Source organism: Cydia amplana, chromosome 3 (genome assembly GCF_948474715.1).
Source record: "Cydia amplana chromosome 3, ilCydAmpl1.1, whole genome shotgun sequence".
Classification (NCBI taxonomy): Eukaryota; Metazoa; Arthropoda; class Insecta; order Lepidoptera; family Tortricidae; genus Cydia; species Cydia amplana.
Window position 1 is genome coordinate 15,317,413 of NC_086071.1, and position 9,008 is coordinate 15,326,420.

Sequence of the window (9,008 nt, forward strand, 5' to 3'; positions counted from 1 at the left end):
GTGACAAGTGTTTTTCAATAAAAAGACACGTCATGATCGCGTAATTAAATAGTCTTGTTCTAATTCTAAAAAAACGAACTATCGTTTTGTTTCGCAACGTTCAGATGGTTGCAATTAAAAATCCTGCAATTGAATTTTACATTTTGTTTAAATATGATGTGCAACATTGCGGCAAAATAAACTGCAGGCATACCTATCTGGAATCAAGAGTCTGGAGATCGATACTAATTTATATTTGGTCAAGCAAATGTTATCGGTAGAAAAAGGCGGCAAATTTGAAAAATCGCGGGTTAGCATAGCAACAAGTCTGTTCGGAAAGAGAAGAGTCGTGGAATGTATTGGGCTCCATACATTCCACGACTCTTCTCTTTTCGCACAGAGTCTACGTTTGAATTGTTCGAAAATCGCGTGTCATTTTTATGTATCTTATCTGTGGAACTGTTTTGTTTGCATTTCAACGTTGTTCGATGTACATTGCTGCCTTTTGTTCGTTTCCTAGGGATACCATACTTTAGTTTGATTTACATACATTGCTACTGATATATCCAGCTTGACAGACTATAACAATTTGTTTATTGTTCAAAAAAATATTTACCTAATTTATTTAGGGAATTTATCACCCTAGTGGTGGTCGCACAGAACATATCGTCGGTGGTCGTATGCCACTTTACCTTAATGTTTATAATAGTGGCATACGACCACGGTTATCCTTTGGATATCTCTTTAAATGGGTATATTATTATACTTAAAGAAAAATAGAAAATTATATTACGTTGTATTTTTTTATTTAAGAAATGATAAAATAATAATAATTTTCAAATAAAATTCCATTTGTTTCATACTTTTTAGAGCGCAATTTTCAGTACCTAGTCGGGTGTTAGTTTTTGAACTTATTTTTTATTGAATATCTACCGGAACAGGAAAATGATGCCATAGCACACATACATAGTTACATACACACATATATTACATAGAATATAATGTTTATAGTTTTCCATGTGAGTAATAAAAAAAAATCCTTTTCTTCATGTTTCAATATTGCTATTCGGGGACTTCAAATCGCATTAGTAGATTGAATAGGTAATTAAGAGGATAGTGGACGACTGCTTCTCTATAAAAACGTAGTCCCCATTATCCTCCTGGGGTATAGATATTATAGAAAATATTTTTACACAATTTAATGTATATCGACCGCAGCTATGCTTCTTCGTTTTTTTTTTTCAATTGTTTAGTTATATTTATTAAGCGCCACTTGCACCACCCCACTAACCCGGGGTTAAGCAATTATACCGTTAACCCAGTGTCAAATTGTACTAGTAACCATGGTAAATCCAGGTTAAACCGGTTTCCATGTACATTTATTCTGAGGTTGTGCAATAAAGAGGATTTGTATTGTATTGTATTGTCATTCCCATTTTTTGGCCTAGGTATTCACTCCGCCATCCCCATTCACCCCAGTACGGCTACCATCAGTTTGTCACTGACATAAACGCCGTCGAGAACGTAATTTACTTTCTATACATCTCGCTCGCACTCGCATATTAGTGCAAACGGGATGTATAGAAAGTAAATTACGTTCTCGACGGCGTTTATGTCAGTGACAAACTGATGGTAACCATACAGTTGACGCTACTGTATTTTTACGGTATCGCATGAGTCTGGCATTAAGTACAGCATAAAGTGGGTATGAGTAGATATACTGGATATAATATCTCTCAAGTTTTGTGAGTAAAACACTATAACATTGAGCTTACCATAGCTTTATTATTGTACTTAATTTATACAGTGTGTCTGTGTAAATTGAATACAGGCGAATATTTAAACGGTGATTAGCATAGGACCTAGATTTTGCTTAGAAATGCAATGAACATTTTAACTAAGTAAGTACCTATACAAAATAATTCGGCCCGCAATGTAATACACCACACTTTTTAAAGCAATTGTCAACGTTTTTGGCAGTTACTATAAAAAAAGCTCGTATCTCGTAATGTCATGTCACATGTCATCGTTTCTAAATGTTTGCAGTAAGTACCTACATTGCTGCTCGGTAAGTACCAAAAAAATACGGGGTCATAAATGTTATAATTAAGTGTAACTTAAAAAAACCTTTTTAATTAATGATTAGACGGGCAAATTCTATACCTATCTGGTTTATTTTATTGCCCGTATTGGATGTACACATTGTATATTATATAGTATTCGTAATTTCTCAGTTCTCGTACTGTCACCATCAGATATATATCGGAGCGGCTAAGGCGCTCACAAATATCTGAACACGCCTCTATTGTCACGGCGTTAGAATGCGTGTTCAGATATTGTGAATGCCTTGGCCGCTCCGATATATCTGATGGCGACTGTCCAATTCGTTGTAGCATCGTTTGCCGGGAAGCGGTAGATTGTCATCGTAGTTATTCAACAGGTGCACATTTGGTACCGAGGCAACTATTCATCATTTGTCATAGATAAACAGAGTTATCAAGCAGAGAGCAAGTACGCCCATTACAAATGCAGATTTTATAAATCACCCCAACAAATAACACAGAACAACAACAAGAACACAACAACACAACACACAACACAACACAACACAGCACAGCACAACACAACACAACAACAACAACAACAACAACAACAACAACAACAACAACAACAACAACAAGTGCCAAGAAGCGTACGAGTTACTTAGGTTAGGTAAACGAATAAAACCGCCTCCAACTTGGTGCATGTACTATCATCAGCTTAAGCTTAAGCTTAAGGATGACTCATGTTAGACCGGGCCGTGTCCGGGTCGGAGCTACCGGCGCTTTTCTATGACAGATGACCGGTGATCACGTGATGATTTCCATAGAAAAAAAGCTCCGGAAGCTCCGGCCCGGACACGGCCCGGTCTAACATGAGTCATTGTTAAAATGATCGTGAATGACCGCTTATCTATATATACAAACGTAGGCCCCATTTTCCTCTCTGGACATTATAATATTTTTTTACAAAATAAGTAGTATGTAGGTAAGTACATACATATGTAGTGCATAATTGTTTTCCACCGTATTAGTCTCGGTCGGTATAAAAAGTAATTGAGGATGATTGAGGATGGTCGTATTTACTCCAATGGCGTAATTAGAGTGACAGAGAAAAATGCCCGCAATTTGCGAACTTCGATTTTCGCGGTTATAGCCCAGCAAGCGTCCAGCCGCTAAACATCAAGCCGTACGGTTGTTACCCACCGTCGTGGTAAAAAAAAACTGGTAGCAGTAGCGTAGATAGGCGTGTGCGAAATCGACCGTCGCCCACGGCCTCGCGCCCCAAAAGGGGTTGCGCGAGGCCCCTTCAGGCACAGTGAAAGGAAAGGGCTTCGCAGATGCAATTTCGCCCACGGCTAGATTAGTTTTTTTAATACCACATCGGTGGCAAACAAGCATACGGACCGCCTGATAGTAAGCAGTCACCGTAGGACGTCTGCAACTCCATAGGTGTTACATGCGCGTTGCCGACCTTTTTAAAAACCTGTACACTCCTTTTTTGAAGAACCCCATACTGTAGACCCTTGGGAAAACCTCGGAAGGGAGCTCATTCCACAGCCGGAGCGTCCGCGGGAGGAAATTCCTCTTAAACCGCACTGTACGCGACTATTTAGGTTCTAGGGTGTGTGGATGAACACTCTGCCGATGGCGAGCGGTGCGGTGATAGAAAGCGGCCGCTGGCATCATGTCAAACAATTCTTCAGAGCACAGCCCATTGTACATTGTAGTTCACGCTACGCCACTGACTGTGAGTATCTATGCATACCTGATCTCAGTTATGACGTAAACCACTACAATGACTAGCGCCGGCCAATAAGGATGTCCACTTGGCCAGCGCTCGTTAAACTACAATTACGTTTGGCTAATCGGGCCGACACGAGCCCCGTGCATGATGGGGATCCTCGGACCACTTAAAACTACATTTCCTCACCTTATAAATAATTTACTTAAAGAACATTAGCCCTTAGTGTTTGTATAGTACATACATAGTTAACTATTATTTCTCTGTGGCTGACATGCTGCTGTGATATTTAGCTATATTCCGGTCTATTTTATATATTTATATGTATGTTTATGTATGTCTATTTGTATTTCGTATATGTGTATGTTTATTCAATGTGATTGTGTGTGTAAACGTAGGCTTCATAATGCTTTTGCAACACCTACCTTTTCGATTATTTCTTTGTTTCCGTTACCCAAAGGTTGTCTGGAAGAGATCGCTCTTTAGCGATAAAACCGCCTGTTGTCTGCCTCTACATTTAATCAATTGTTATTTTCTTTTGTATCTTTTACTGAGGTGTGCCAATAAAGAATATTCTATCTATCTACATTCTTTATTGCACAACAAAATAACACATCACAATAATAGTAGATTGTGTCACAAGGGAGCAAAATGGCATATTTACGGCGAGGGCGTATATTGAGTTCTGAACGAAGCGAACGATTCTACAATAGGTTCTTGAGCGTAGATTCAAGCGTTCAAGGAGGGGATTCAAGTGTTAACGCCCAAGGTGGAAATAGTTTTGCTACCTACATACTGCTTTTCACATCACCTAGAAGGAAATGATCATGTTTCAAATCATTATTTAAGGTAAAAAAATTATGCAAATAAGAAAAAAAAATGTGCCCTAGAACAGAAAAGTACCACTTTGATCCCTCCTAGCGAGAAATTCTTGTCTAAGTATACATATATTTATATATTTCGGTGGTCTCGGAAACCGCTTTAACGCTTTCAATGAAATTTGCTATATTGGGGTTTTCACGGGCGAAAAATCGATCTAGGTCTAACTAGGTCTTGTCTCTGGGAAAATGCGCATTTTTTAGTTTTTATATGTGCTCCGAGCGAAGCTCGGTCTCTCAGATATTCGAAGTAGGTAGAGAACCCTTCAACAATAAACTATATTTGGAATACATTCCCGAGCAGCCGCTAAATAATTAATTAATCCTTTGGCATAATTCATCGAGTCGGTCAGGATCAGGATTGATCCCGGTCCGCTTTGTATTTATCAGAAATTCAGTTCCTTCCCAAATGTAGGTAGGTTGTTTTGTTTAATCTTTTCCACGCCGTGTCAAACACAAAAGCTGTCACTCAGACGCCACATCATTGAAGTGTCAAAACTGAAGTTGAACTTTATGTATATGCACGTAGGTCGCTGTTGCTCTGTGGTCTGTGACCGATTAATCGGTCTTTGGCATTACGGTGCGGATATATCGGTTATTGGTGACTAAAAGGTTAAAGCGTGACAAGCAACGTCAATCACAATGATAATAGCGTACATTGAAGATGAACATAATGTTTATTTTAAATTTTATATTAAAGGAAAAAATGGAAAAATTACGCTTCCGGCAGGACTTGAACCCGCAACCTCCGCAATCCGTGCGTTAGCTCTGCCAATTGAGCTACGGAAGCCTACCAGAATCTTGCGAATTTTTCCATTCCTTCCCTCATGCACACGCCTTTGGGGTGACGTATAGCGACATCTACCGAAAAACGATTACATCTTATTATGTTTATTTTGTATGAAGAATAGGAAGTGCAACGACTTCATAATTTTTAAAAGTTATTTAACAAAAGTGTCACTGTTTGAGGAGTACAATTTATGGTTCAATAGTGCTCCTGTTATGGCTCCTCTACACGATGGGCCAGCGCCGGCCACTTCAAGGGGCGCATTTATGCGTTAGAGGGAGCAAGTGATATTGCTATCTCATTCTACCGCATGGCTGCATCCCTTAGAGTGGCCGGCGCTGGCCCATCGTGTAGAGGACCCATTACAGGCCCGGTAAATAGGTTGGCAGATTTACGTAAACAACTAAAATGTTATTACATTTTAGTTGTTTACGTAAATTAGTAGGTAATATTTAATGTCACCATAAACAAGTTACTATCGATTTTTTTTGTGACACTCACTTTTATTGCTGACTGTACGTCTCCGCACTTGCGTGCATATCAAGTGTCAAGAAGTCAGTCAGCAACAGTTGTCAAGTTACTGACATTGCGATCATGCAATGTGATCAAATTGGCCAGGAATTAGAGACATGCTCTTAGTTAGTTATGTATGTACTCGTACCTAAACCAATCCGAAGAGTTGTCAGAATATACCTATCGAAGTTGTCAGTTTGTCAGCAAATGCCTCTTTGGATGGGTCATAAACCTGTATGAAAAATATAATAGGATTGAATGATCCGTCTAGGAACAATACAGTAAAAGTATAAAACTTTGCCCTTTAACTAAACGTGTAGGTAACTTTTTAGTTATTTCGCTATTACTAAACTGTGACGCGGTGGGCAATGTTATATTAAAGTGCAAAGTTTTATACTTTAAGATAATAAACAAGATATTACCTAACCGACGCGACGTCTTTTTATGTGAGTGAATTATGTTTTACCCTACAAAAAGTTCGCAGGTTTCTTTTCTTTTGATATTGAAATTGGCAAGACAACTTTGTTTCTGAAAGTATTATTGAGCTGTAAGGTACTCGTAGGCGGAAGACGTACAAACTTTTTTCTTAGACTCCACTTGACGACAGTTTTAATTTTAATCATGCGATAAAGGTCAGCCAAAAAGGTCAGCACCATTCATCGCCTCAACCTGACCTGTTCAGTATTCTTTGTAGGAAATTTCATACCAAGGTGTTGAATCGGTTCCGTTACGTGACAAAGGCTCACTTAGACGGTGCGAGAAATCGCATGCGAGTTTCATTACATTGCGTCGTTTGATCGGTCGGCTGAATTGATGTAATCTCAATGGTCCGCAATGTAACTAAAATCGTATACGAGTTCGCGCGTCGTCTAAATGAGCCCTTAGGTACGTATAAAATAGGATAAAGTCGGGCATTTATGCCCGAGTTATATAGTCTGCTCTTCACTTCGATTGCTAGAGGCACAGAAATATCCAATATTTTAGGTTATTTTACCGTATTTATTCAAGACTAAAGAAAATCGTACTCGGGCTAGAGCAGCGTGGTAGAGAGCGCGTCGGCTGCCAACTGCCGCAGTGGCAGTTTATATGGCAGATTTTCGACTTTATTGATAGGTCAATATTAGCATAGAAAAAGCGGCCAAGTGCAAGTCGGACTCGCCCATGAAGGGTTCCGTATTTAGGCGATTTATGACGTATAAAAAAAAACTACTTACTAGATCTCGTTCAAACCAATTTTCGGTGGAAGTTTACATGGTAATGTACATCATATATTTTTTTTAGTTTTATCATTCTCTTATTTTAGAAGTTACAGGGGGGGGGACACACATTTTACCACTTTGGAAGTGTCTCTCGCGCAAACTATTCAGTTTAGAAAAAAATGATGTTAGAAACCTCAATATCATTTTTGAAGACCTATCCATAGATACCCCACACGTATGGGTTTGATGAAAAAAAAATTTTTGAGTTTCAGTTCGAAGTATGGGGAACCCCAAAAATTTATTGTTTTTTTTCTATTTTTGTGTGAAAATCTTAATGCGGTTCACAGAATACATCTACTTACCAAGTTTCAACAGTATAGTTCTTATAGTTTCGGAGAAAAGTGGCTGTGACATACGGACGGACAGACAGACGGACAGACGGACAGACAGACAGACAGACATGACGAATCTATAAGGGTTCCGTTTTTTTGCCATTTGGCTACGGAACCCTAAAAAGTATATAAAAACTACATTACCTATACAACAAGAGTAATAAACTGTACCTACAGTGTTTATTCAAGGTCTAACCCATTTGAGCTACACAAAGCCTCAGTCAAAAATATATATACACCCTTCATCCTTGTGTCATTAAAATAAGGTGCACATTAGCATACATGACTGTTACAACTTACAATAGCAGTAGTGGATCATCTTACACAGTAATGATCTCTGACTTGTTTACCTCATTGTCGTGAAACGATGATCATAAAGGTAAAGGGGCCCACTGATTACCAGTCCGCCGGACGGTATCGGCCTGTCAGTTGTTCGGAACTGTCAACTGTTTGTTCTAACTGACAGGCCGATACCGTCCGGCGGACTGTTAATCAGTGGGCCCCTTAAGAACTGACTAAAGCGACCAAGCTAACTCTGCACGGCATTTGCAAAAAAAGCGTGGCAAAGTCATCATTAATGTCAAATGTCTTTGGAAATATGATAATGACACTCTCGCATTTTGTTTTGTACAATTCGGTTCAAAGTTAGCATACAGGCCAATTCCAACACTATATAATGTGATACTGACTGATCCAACATGGATCTGACGTCATTCTAATATGAGATGGTTTCTATCTACTTTAGAGGGCCTGCTGGATTACGCATGCACTTTATGTCAATCTTCTACCAAAAACGTCACTTTTGACACTGACAGATCAGTATCATATCAAGATCAGATTGAATGAGATTTAATAAGTTAAAGTCGAAGTGTCCTGTTAGTCCGTCGAACAGGGACCTTACCATGATGTCCTTATTGCGATTCTGTTCTGTTTAGTTTTATAAATATTTTTTTACAAATTTTTAAAGTGCATTTTAAACCCATGCATGTCATTTTTCTCAACCGAGTGAAAGTCAAAAACTCAGGATTTGAATCAATACAGTCCCTTTAAAACTAACTAACTTATAACTAATTGTGCTCAGTGATCCAAAGTGAATCTTGGCCTCCGAAACGAGAGCGTACCACCTGTCCCGATCCTGCCCACCTTCCTGCCAGTTACCGACGCGAAGCTGAAGCAGAGGGGCTACCGCGAAACCCGAATTTCGCAAATTACGGGCATTTTTCTCTGTCACTCTAATTACGCCTTCATTAGAGTAAAAGAGAAAGATCCCCGCAATTTGCGAACTTCGATTTTTGCGGTAGCCCCTCAGATCCGCCGTCACACTGTCTTCGGTGTCTTCGCAGCGATTCTTGGGCGGACCCACTGGACGGCCACGGCCGGACGCGGACGGTCCCTTTAGAAAGGCCCCAAAATTTCTACTTAGCCGTATTGTGATCCAAAAAAGCGCTATGACTTTTTAAAAACTCTTTTCTGAACC